General features: G+C 41.0%; 1 long non-coding RNA gene across 4 annotated transcripts in view; it reads left to right on the top strand.

The window, feature by feature from the left end:
- Positions 1-7,303: 7,303 nt before the first annotated feature.
- LOC147916059 (uncharacterized) overlaps positions 7,304-11,363 on the top strand; it is a 68,642-nt gene continuing 64,582 nt past the window's right edge. For 2 of the 4 annotated variants that reach the window (XR_015553381.1, XR_015553379.1), the window contains exon 1: positions 7,483-7,545. This is a non-coding gene — a long non-coding RNA (uncharacterized LOC147916059). Of the gene's footprint in view, positions 7,546-11,363 lie in introns of all 4 variants that reach the window. The other 2 variants (XR_015553378.1, XR_015553380.1) reach the window with 2 other exon arrangements.

Below are 11,363 nucleotides of genomic sequence, written 5' to 3'. Positions count from 1 at the left end.
TGGTGTTACAGACTGGGAGTGGCCACATGAGATAGACTCTCTGTCCAGGGGTCATCACATTCCTAAAGAACTCAAAAGAACAAAGTTATCATCTTATTGTAGCTGGGAGGTACATGCACAAGCAAGGGTCGTAAAATCTACAGAGCAGTTAGATTTCCTGGAGGGTGATATCTAGCTGGGTTAGTTAGTCAGAGGTCATTCAAAGTTATGATATGGTTTCTTTTCTACAATACGGCTTCCCTTATGTCAACCTTGTGTTGAGCCAGTATCACAGCTCCCAAAACCCTTGGAATCTCCTGAGTGAAAAGAGCAACAGGAGCATCTTTTATTATAATATTTGATCTCTGGTCCCCAGTGCCTGAAAATGCTTAAGAGCCATAAAGGTGAAATGGGTGTCTTGTTATTAATAGCAAGCCAATTTCCGCCACAACTGGGTTCATGTTAATGAAGTGACTTTTGGAAAGCACCTAAGGATGGGGATCGGTTGCCAGGGAACCCAACCATGAATAAAGGGGTGGAACTTTCAGTGCCAGCCCCTGATTTCCAGGGAGGGGAGAGGGGCTGGAGGTTGAATCAGTCACAATGGCCAACGATTTAATCAATCGTGCCTAGGTAATGAAGCCTCCATAAAAACCCAGAAGGAAGGGGCTCAGAGAGCTTCCACATGCCACCGTGCTGGGCCCCAAACTCCATGAGGACAGAAGCTCCTTTGTTCGGGACCTCGCCCTATGTATCTCTTCATATGGCTGTTGATTTATATTCTTTAATATCCTTTGTAATAAATAGGTAATCTGTTGGGTAAATGGGTTTCTTCAGTTCTGTGAGCCACTCTAGCAAACTAATCAAACCCGAGGAGGGGATTGGGAGAACCTCCAATCTGTAGCCAGTGGTTCAGAGGACAGGCAACAACCTGGGCTTGTGATTGGCATCTGAAGCAGGGATGTGGAAAGGTGGGGCAGTTTTATGGGACTGAACCCTTAAGCTGTGGGATCTCCTGGTACGGCGTCAGAATTGAGTTGAATTGTAAGACATCCTGATAGTGTTGGAGAATTGCTTGTTGTTGGTGTGGGACCCCCTGCCCCACAAGTTGGAATTGGGTGCCCAGAACACCCTTTAGGTGGTATCTCAGCTACCTAGTGAAGGAAATTAAAACAGGTGAGTTCTGACACATTGATAGAAAAGATAAGACCAAGAGTCTGGATGTCTTGATGAGGTCAAAGAAGATGTGTAACTGTGTAGTGGTGGTAACAGAGGGGCAGAGTTGGACTGATAAGTTGTGGCTCAAGAGTGATAGGTTAGGGCCGGCCCCGTGGCTTAGTGGTTTTTTTTTTTTTTTTTAATTTTTTGTTTATTGCAGTAACATTGGTTTATAACATTGTAAAAATTTCAGGTGTACATCATTGTACTTCTATTTCTGCATAGATTACCTCATGTTCACCACCAAAATACTAATTACAACCCATCACCACACACATGTACCCAATTATCCCTTTCACCCTCCTCCCTCCCCCCTTCCCCTCTGGTAACCACCAATCCAATCTCTGTCCCTATGTGTTTGTTTATTGTTGTTATTATCTACTACTTAATGAAGGAAATCATACGGTATTTGACCTTCTCCCTCTGACTTATTTCACTTTGCATCATGCCCTCAATGTCCATCCATGTTGTCACAAATGGCTGGATTTCATCGTTTCTTATGGCTGAGTAGTATTCCATTGTGTATATATACCACAGCTTCTTTATCCATTCGTCCCTTGATGGGCACTTAGGTTGCTTCAAGTCTTGGCTATCGTGAATAAGGCTGCAATGAACACAGGGGTGCATGTACCTTTGCAAATTGGTGTTTTCAAGTTCTTTGGATAAATACCCAACAGTGGAATAGCTGGATCATATGGTAGTTCTATCGTTGATTTTTGAGGAATCTCCATACTGTTTTCCATAGTGGCTGCACCAGTTTGCACTCCCACCAGCAGTGTATGAGAGTTCCCTTCTCTCCACAACCTCTCCAACACATGTTGTTTCCTGTCTTGTTAATTATAGCCATTCTGACGGGCGTGAGGTGATATCTCATTGTAGTTTTGATTTGCATTTCCCTGATAGTTAGTGATTTTGAACATCTTTTCATGTGTCTGTTGGCCATCTGTATATCTTCTTTGGAGAAATGTCTGTTCAGGTCTTTTGCCCATTTTTAATTGGGTTGGTAGTTTTTGTTGTTGAGATGCATGAGTTCTTTATATATTTTGGAGATTAAGCCCTTATCAGATGTATGGTTTGCAAATATCTTCTCCCAATTGTTAGGTTGTCTTTTCGTTTTGTTGATGGTTTCCTTTGCTGTGCAGAAGCTTTTTAGTTTGATGTAGTCCCATTTGTTTATTTTTTCTATTGTTTCTCTTGCCCGGTCAGATGTGGTGTTTGAAAAGATGTTGCTAAGACTGATGTCGAAGAGCGTACTGCCTATGTTTTCTTCTAGAACTTTCACAGTTTCAGGTCTTACATTCAAGTCTTTAATCCATTTCGAGTTAATTTTTGTGTATGGTGTAAGGTAAGAGTCTACTTTCATTTTTGCATATGGCTATCCAGTTTTCCCAACACCATTTGTTGAAGAGACTTTCTTTTCCCCATTGTATGTTCTTGGCTCCTTTGTCAAAGATTAGCTGTCCATAGATGTGTGGGTTTATTTCTGGGCTTTCGATTCTATTCCATTGATCTGTGTGTCTGTTTTTGTGCCAGTACCATGCTGTTTTGGTTACTATAGCTTTGTAGTATATTTTGAAATCAGGGAGTGTGATACCTCCAGCTTTGTTCTTTTTCTCAGGATTCCTTTAGCTATTCGGGGTCTTTTGTTGTTCCATATAAATTTTAGGATTCTTTGTTCTATTTCTGTGAAAAATGTTGTTGGAACTTTGATAGGGATTGCATTGAATCTATAGATGGCTTTAGGAAGTATGGACATCTTAACTATGTTAATTCTTCCAATCCAAGAGCACGGAATATCTTTCCATTTCTTTGTGTCTTCTTCAATTTCTTTCAGAAATGTTTTATAGTTTTCGTGTACAGATCTTTCACCTCTTTGGTTAAGTTTATTCCTAGGTATTTTATTCTTTTTGTTGCAATTGTAAATGGGATGGTATTCTTAATTTCTCTTTCTGCTACTTCGTTGTTAGTGTACAGAAATGCAACTGATTTTTGTATGTTGATTTTGTATCCTGCAACTTTACCATATTCCGTTATTACTTCCAAAAAGTTTCTGATGGACTCTTTAGGGTTTTCTATATATAAAATCATGTCATCTGCAAATAGTGACAGTTTCACTTCTTCCTTTCCAATTTGGATCCCTTTTATTTCTTTCTCTTGCCTGATTGCTCTGGCTAGGACTTCCAATACTATGTTAAATAGGAGTGGTGACAGTGGGCATCCTTGTCTGGTTCCTGTTCTTAGAGGGATAGCTTTCAGTTTTTCACCATTGAGGATGATATTAGCTGTGGGTTTCTCATATATGGTCTTTATTATGTTGAGGTACTTTCCTTCTATACCCATTTTATTCAGAGTTTTTATCATAAATGGATGCTGGATCTTGTCAAATGCTTTCTCTGCATCTATTGAGATGATCATGTGATTTTTGTTCTTCATTTTATTAATGTGGTGTATTACGTTGATTGATTTGCGAATGTTAAACCATCCCTGCATACCTGGAATAAATCCCACTTGATCATGGTGTATAATCTTTTAACGTATTGTTGTATGCGATTTGCTAGTATTTTGTTGAGGATTTTCGCATCGATGTTCATCAGTGATATTGGCCTGTAATTTTCTTTTTTGTGTTGTCCTTGTCTGGTTTTGGTATCAGGGTAATGTCAGCTTCGTAGAATGAGTTAGGAGCTTCCCCTCCTCAATTTTTGGAAGAGTTTGAGAAGGATAGGTATTAAGTCTTCTTTGAATGTTTGGTAGAATTCACCAGGGAAGCCGTCTGGTCCTGGACTTTTATTTTTGGGGAGGTTTTTGATTACTGTTTCGATCTCCTTACTGGTGATTGGTCTATTCAAATTCTCTACTTCTTCTTGATCCAGTTTTGGAAGGTTGTATGATTCTAAGAATTTATCCATTTCTTCCAGATTGTCGAATCGGTTGGCATATAGTTTTTCATAGTATTCTCTTATAATCTTTTGTATTTCTGAGGTGTCTGTTGTAACCTCTCCTCTTTCATTTCTGATTTTACTTATTTGTGCCTTCTCTCTTTTTTTCTTGGTGAGTCTAGCTAAAGGTTTGTCTATTTTGTTGATCTTTTCAAAGAACCAGCTCTTGGTTTTATTAATTTTTCTATTGTTTTTGGTCTCTATTTCATTTATTTCTGCTCTGATTTTTATTATTTCCCTTCTTCTACTGATTTTGGGCTTTGTTTGATTTTCTTTTTCCAGTTCCTTTAGGTGCATTGTTAGATTGTTTATTTGAGATTTTTCTTGTTTGTTGAGATAGGCCTGTATTGCTATAAACTTCCCTCTTAGAACCGCTTTTGCTGTATCCCATAAATTCTGGCATGTCGTATTTTCATTTTCGTTTGTCTCCAGGTATTTTTTGATTTCTTCTTTGATTTCTTCATTAACCCAGTCGTTGTTCAGTAGCATTTTGTTTAATCTCCATGTATTTGTGGCTTTTCTGATATTCTTCCTATAGTTGATTTCTAGTTTCATACCTTTGTGGTCAGAAAAGATGCTTGGTATTATTTCAATCTTCTTAAATTTATGGAGACTTGTTTTGTGGCCTAATATGTGATCAATCCTGGAGAACGTTCCATGTGCATTTGAAAAGAACGTGTATTCTTCGGTTTTTGGATGGAATGCTCTGTATATATCTACTAGGTCCATCTGTTCTAGTGTGTCGTTTAAGGCCAATGTTTCCTTATTGATCTTCTGTTTGGATGATCTATCCGTTGGTGTAAGTGGAGTGTTAAAGTCCCTACTATTATTGTGTTACTGTCTATTTCTGTTTTTATGTCTGTTAATAATTGCTTTATATATTTAGGTGCACCTACATTGGAGTGCGTAGATATTTACAAGTGTTATCTCCTCTTGTTGCATTGTTCCCTTGATCATTATGTAATGCCCTTCTTTGTCTCGTTTTACAGTTTTTGTTTTAAAGTCTATTTTGTCTGATATGAGTACTGCTACCCCAGCTTTCTTTTCATTGCCATTTGCGTGGAGTATCTTTTTCCATCCCTTCACTTTCAGTTTGTGAGTGTCTTTAGGTCTGAAGTGTGTCTCTTGTATGCAGCATATATATGGGTCTGGGTTCGTTATCCAGTCAGCCACCCGCGGCCTTTTAATTGGAACATTTACTCCTTTGGCGTTTAAAGTAGCTATTGATAAGTATGTACTTACTGCCATTTTTTAACTTTTTTTTTTTTCCTCAGTGTTTTAGTAGTCCTTCTCTGTTCCTTACTTCTTCTATACAGAATTGATGGTCACTTTAGTTTGACCTCTGTCTGAAAGCTGTACTCTTTAACTACCCTCCTCCCTCCTTTTATGTTTTTGATATCATATCCAACCTCTTTTTTGTGCATTTGTATCCATTACGTTCTAATCGTGGAAATAGATAATTTTTCCTATTTGTGGTCTTCTCTTTTCCCCTTAAATCAGTCCCTTTAACATTTCTTGTAATACTGGTTTCTTGGTGACAAACTCCTTTAATTTTTGCTTATCTGGGAAAATTTTGATCTCTCCTTCCATTTTGAACGATAACCTTGCTGGGTAGAGTATTCTTGGCTGTAAGTTTTTTCCTTTTAGCACTTTAAATATATCATGCCATTCTCTTCTAGCCTGTAAGGTTTCTGCTGAGAAGTCAGCTGATAGCCTTATGGGGTTTCCTTTGTATGTAACTTGACATTCTCTTGCGGCTTTTAGGATTCTCTCTTTATCTTTAATTCTGGACATTTTGATTATGATGTGTCTTGGTGTGGGCCTCTTTGGGTTTATCTTGTTTGGGGCTCTCTGTGCCTCCTGTACCTGGATGTCTGTTTCCTTCCTTAGGTTAGGGAAGTTTTCATCTATTATTTCTTGAAATAGATTCTCTGCCCCCTTGTCTCGCTCTTCTCCTTCCGGGACACCTATAACACGGATGTTAGTGCGCTTGATGTTGTCCCAGAGGTCCCTTAGACTGTCCTCACTCTTTTTAATTCTTTTCTCTTTTACCTGTTCACCTTGGGTAATTTCTTCTAGTCTTTCTTCCAGCTCACAGATCCGTTCTTCTGTATCCTCTACTCTGCTTTTGAGTCCCTCTAATGAGTTTTTCATTTCCAGTATTGTATTCTTCATTTCTGATTGCTTCTTTTTATATCTTCCATTTCTTTGTTGACATTCTCACTGAGTCCATCTATTCTTCTCCCCAGATCAGTGAGCATCCTTAACACTCTTAGTTTGAACTCTCTGTCGGGTAGGTTGCTCATTTCTGTTTCACTAAGTTCCTTTTCTGGGGTTTTGTCCTGTTCCCTTACTTGGAATGTATTCTTTTGCCTCTTCATTTTGCCTCTTTCCCTGTGCTTGTGTCTACGTATTGGGTAGGTCAGCTACGTCTCCTGCTCTTGGATAGGTGACCTTATGTAAGTGATGGCTTAGGAGGCTTCCAGTGTGCTTCCCTCAGTTCTCAATGTTCCAGGGGTGACCCCTATGTGGGCTACGTGTATCCTTCTGCTGTGGCCTGTTTGCTCTCCCTGTAGGCGCCCAGGGAGGCTGAGTTATGCTCCTGGCCAGCTGTTGTAATGCTCAGATGCTTGTAGTTGTTGTGGGCCCTTCAGTCTCTTTATCAGCTGTGGGGAGCCCCAGCACAGTTGGCTGCAAGTTCTAATACCACATTTGTGTTGCAGTATTTCTTTTAAGTGAGTAGGCCCCCACCCTGGCAGGTTGTTAGGCTCAGGGCCTTACAATTGCTGTAAGCCTCTAGCCTATTAGGTCTCTTGTCAGCTCTCTGAGGATTGCAGCTGGGTGGGGCTGGCCTCAGGCACAGGAGCACCCAATTGTTTCAGGTTTTGGAAGGTGGAGCAAACCTCCTATGTGGGTCTTTGAGAAGTACAAGTCTTCTGTGGCTGAGAAGCCCTGCCGCCCACAGGTCCACACACACAGTCAACACAGTCCTGCCCCGTGTGAGTGCCCCGACCTCCCCAAGTGGACCCAGTCTCTCCACGGCGGGAGCCCCACACACTCTCCCGCCGCCCCACACTCTCCACCCGCTCCTTGTGCACACCCTGCCCCGCTCAAGTCAGCTCAGTTGCCAGGCTGCAGAGAATCCAGTCACCAATCTATGCAGGCCCACACGTTGCCTGAGGGCTTGTTGTTGGGTGGGGCTAGTCTCTAGGGTGGGCTGCCTGCCCTGGCTGAGCTGGATTAAATCGGTGCTCTAGTGGGTGGAGCAGACCCTGGGCTAGCAGGTCTCAGGGAGAACTCCAATGGCGTCTGTGTCAGCACGCTCACTCCAGGCCACAACAATGGCCGCCGCCAATGTCCCAGTCCCTGGAGAGGTCTCACCCCTCACCGAGATGCACTCAGGGCCTATTAGGTGAGTCTCTTGTCACCGAAGCACTGTGCACCTTTCTTTCTGGTGATTTTAGGATGCTTTCTGGAACGGGTGAGTTTGTGCGCGGGCCCTTTAAGAGCCAGTTTTAGTTTCTTTGTGAACCGAGTTTTCTGGGGGTGCTACCCAATGCTTTAGTAGCCGGCAAAGTCAGATATTATGCTGCTGGTCTCAATTGTGCTGGGTCCACAAAATGCCCACAGCGGGGGCGCTCCCCGGCTCAGGGCCCCGCGCCTCCAGCGAGGCTGCGCACCTGTGAGCTGCTCCCGGCGGCCGTGAAGCTGGCGGCTTGTGAAGGTGGCGTTTTCCTCTCCAGAAGGGAGTCTCTGCCTCTTCTACCCCAGTTAGGATTGTCCGTTGTTGCAGGAGTTCCTCACACGGGGCAGGACTGTGTTGACTGTGTGTGTGGACCTGTGGGCGGCAGGGCTTCTCAGCCACAGAAGACTTGTACTTCTTGTACTTGTACTTCTCAAAGACCCACATAGGAGGTTTGCTCCACCTTCCAAAACCTGAGACAGTTTTCAGTTCTGTCTCAGGGGTAATTTTTCCACGAGTAGTTGTAAATTGGCTGTGTCCACGGGAGGAGGTGAGTTCAGAGTCTGCCTACGCCGCCATCTTGACTCCCAATCCGGCTTAGTGGTTAAGTGCACACGCTCCGCTACCGGCTGCCCGGGTTCGGATCCCGGCGCACTGCTTCTCCGGCCATGCTGAGGCCGTGTCCCACATACAGCAACTAGAAGGATGTGCAACTATGACATACAACTACCTGCTGGGGCTTTGGGGGAAAAAAAAGGCGGAGGATTGGCAATAGATGTTAGCTCAGGGCTGGTCTTCCTCAGCAAAAAGAGGAGGATTAGCATTGATGTTAGCTCAGGGCTGATCTTCCTCAAAAAAATAAATAAATAAAATAAAATAAAAATTTAAAAAAAAAAAAAAGTGATAGGTTAGCCAATGAGATCTCAGAGTTAGAGAAGTTCCAGGCTAGGGAAGAGAGAACGGATGGGCTCTACGGGCTCTGCGAACCCCTTGAAACTGAATGCAGAATGCCATGTGCTGGCTAAAAGATGGTTTTGTTCCTGAGAGATGATTCATAGCTTTCATCTAAGTTTCAAAAGTGTCTCTGACCCATAATTGATTAAGATTCAATGGCAGAATAGAGTGACAGAGCTGGAGTGGAGGTGAAGGTCTCTGGATGTGAGGAGGTTGGAGAACTGAGGAGCAGGGCTTAATGGGGAGAGGAGACTAAAAGCCAGAAACTAAAGTCTCCCAGAAAGCAGACAAATCACAGAGAGCAGGGAGGTGGTTGTGACAGTCATTGGAGATGGCAGTTACGCAAGCCCTTTGCAAATAGTAAAGCATTTCTAAATCTGTAAAGGTTATTATTTATTATTTTAATAACATTTTCTGAGACTTCTGAAATCAAAATTCTCACTTTCGAAATTTTTGAAAATTCAGAAAGTTAAAAAAGACAAAAATTACATAAATCCTAGTTAGATTAATACTGTTAATTCTAGTAGATTTATAGTAAAATGACTAATAGTTGATATACCATCTTTTCCAACATGATCTTGGTATCTGAAAGACCAAAATTAGACTAAAGCAGCCCAAAGCAGATAAGCCCCCTCTGTCATGCTGCATTCATGCACAGGGTCCACTCAAACTCACCACTCCAGCAAGACAAGATTGTATTTGAAAAGACAACGTTCATTTCCATTATAAAGTCATACAGACAAATAGTGAAAAAATAGTGCCTTCAGGTCTCTGGGCACATTAGAGTTTTCAATTGGACAGATTTCATCTATAGCTCTGGTCTTTAAGCATTGACATTTAAAATTTTACATTACATTCCTATGCCTACCCCATTACCCTACTTATAGATTAAAAAAATTCATTTACTGTAAAAATTCTATTTTCCAACACAATGGAGACTGGTAGTTGCTTGGTGAATTGTTTTTAAACAAAAAAAAGGTGGAAATAAATCTTTTAAAAAGAATACGTATAGGGGCCAGCCCCGTGGCTTAGCTGTTAAGTGCACACACTCTGCTACTGGCAGCCCGGGTTCGGATCCCAGGCACACACCGACGCACCGCTTGTCCGGCCATGCTGAGGCCGCATCCCACATACAGCAACTAGAAGGATGTGCAACTATGATATACAACTATCTACTGGGGCTTTGGGGAGAAAAGGGGGAAAAAAGGAGGAGGATTGGCAATAGATGTTAGCTCCGGGCTGATCTTCCTCACAAAAAAATAAAAGTAAAAATAAATAAATAAACAGAATACGTATATATCTTACATTTTAATTTTAATTTAAAATATAATTTTTGAGCAAGAGGTTGATTGGTAGATAATTTCTCCACATGAATAATGCCCAAAATTTAGATGCCATCTCGTTTTCTCCAACACCCGAGCCTTCCATCACTTACTGTAAAACTCCTGGCACTGCAGATCATGCAGTTCAGTCAAATGCATCTTTGAATTTAGGCCTGTGACTTGATTTTCCAGTCACCTCTCTCGTTTTTAAACCAAATCTCTGATCATCATCTATGTTTTCCGATCTGAGTAACTTTAAGGGCCACAAGAAGAAATCTGAGTAGAGAATCTGAGTGTAGATGTTTACAATTATCCCCCAATTATTAATAGTTGCCTTACCAACACCTAATTCAACAACATTTTTTTAGTCACTTGCCTTTAAGTCTTTCCTAAACCATTCAATTAAGTTTTCATCAAAAAAAAAAAAGACAACTCTCTTTCATTTGACCCTTATGTTTTATCAGTTTATATAATACTTTAATAGATTACATAATTACAACAACAAATATATCTGGCATAAACATGTACAGAAACAAACACTACTGATCCTTGGTAAGCACTAATCTCTATAGGTGGGGGCCTAAGTGCATAGGTGAGCAAGAGAGTATCTCACCAGGGAACAGTCTCTGTGGTTTAAAGCCTGTTTAAATGTTGGTTAATTTGTGAGTCTCTTAAGTGGAAGTCAAGACCATTAAGTGGAGACCAGTTAAGGGAGGTTCAATTATACATACCGAAAAAAGAAAAAAAACAGTCTGGCATTATACATCTATTAGAATGGCTGAAATCTGAAACACTGACACCACCAATTTCTGGCACGATTGTAGAGCAACAGGAACTCTCATTCATTGCTGTTGGGAAAACAAACTGTACGGCCACTTTGGAAGACAGTTTGGCAATTTCTTACAAAGGCAAACATAGTCTTACCATACAATCTATCATCACACTCCTAGGTTTTTACCTAACTGATCTGAAAGTTTATGCCCACATGAAAATCTGCACATGAATATTTATAAGTAGCTTTACTCATAATTGCCAAAAACTGGAGACAACCAAAATGTCCTTCAATAGATGAATGAATAGACCAACTGTGGTACATCCATACAATGGAATACTATTTAGCAATAAAAAGAAATGAGCTGTTGAGCCACACAAAGTAGTGAATGCATCTTAAATACATAGTGCCAAGTGAAAGAAGCCAGTCTAAATAGACTATGTAATCATATTTATATGAAATTCTGGATAAGGCAAAAACTATAGAGGCAGTACACAGAACCATGGTTGTTGGGTTTCAGGGGAGTGGAGAGTATTGAACAGATGAAATACAGCAGATTTTTTAGGGCAGTAGAACTATTCTATATGTTATTATAATGGTGGATGCATGGTACTTCACATTTACCAAAATCAGTAGGACTTTACAACACAAAGAGTAAACCTTAACATACACAAATTTTAATACTCATTTAGGTGGACAGAGTATTCCAGGAAGGATTG

This window comes from Ceratotherium simum, chromosome 10, assembly GCF_057802395.1.
Source record: "Ceratotherium simum simum isolate JZ-2026a chromosome 10, ASM5780239v1, whole genome shotgun sequence".
In the NCBI taxonomy this organism is placed as follows: Eukaryota; Metazoa; Chordata; class Mammalia; order Perissodactyla; family Rhinocerotidae; genus Ceratotherium; species Ceratotherium simum.
The sequence above is the reverse complement of the archived record's forward strand: the minus strand, read 5'-3'. Positions and strand labels throughout refer to the sequence as shown.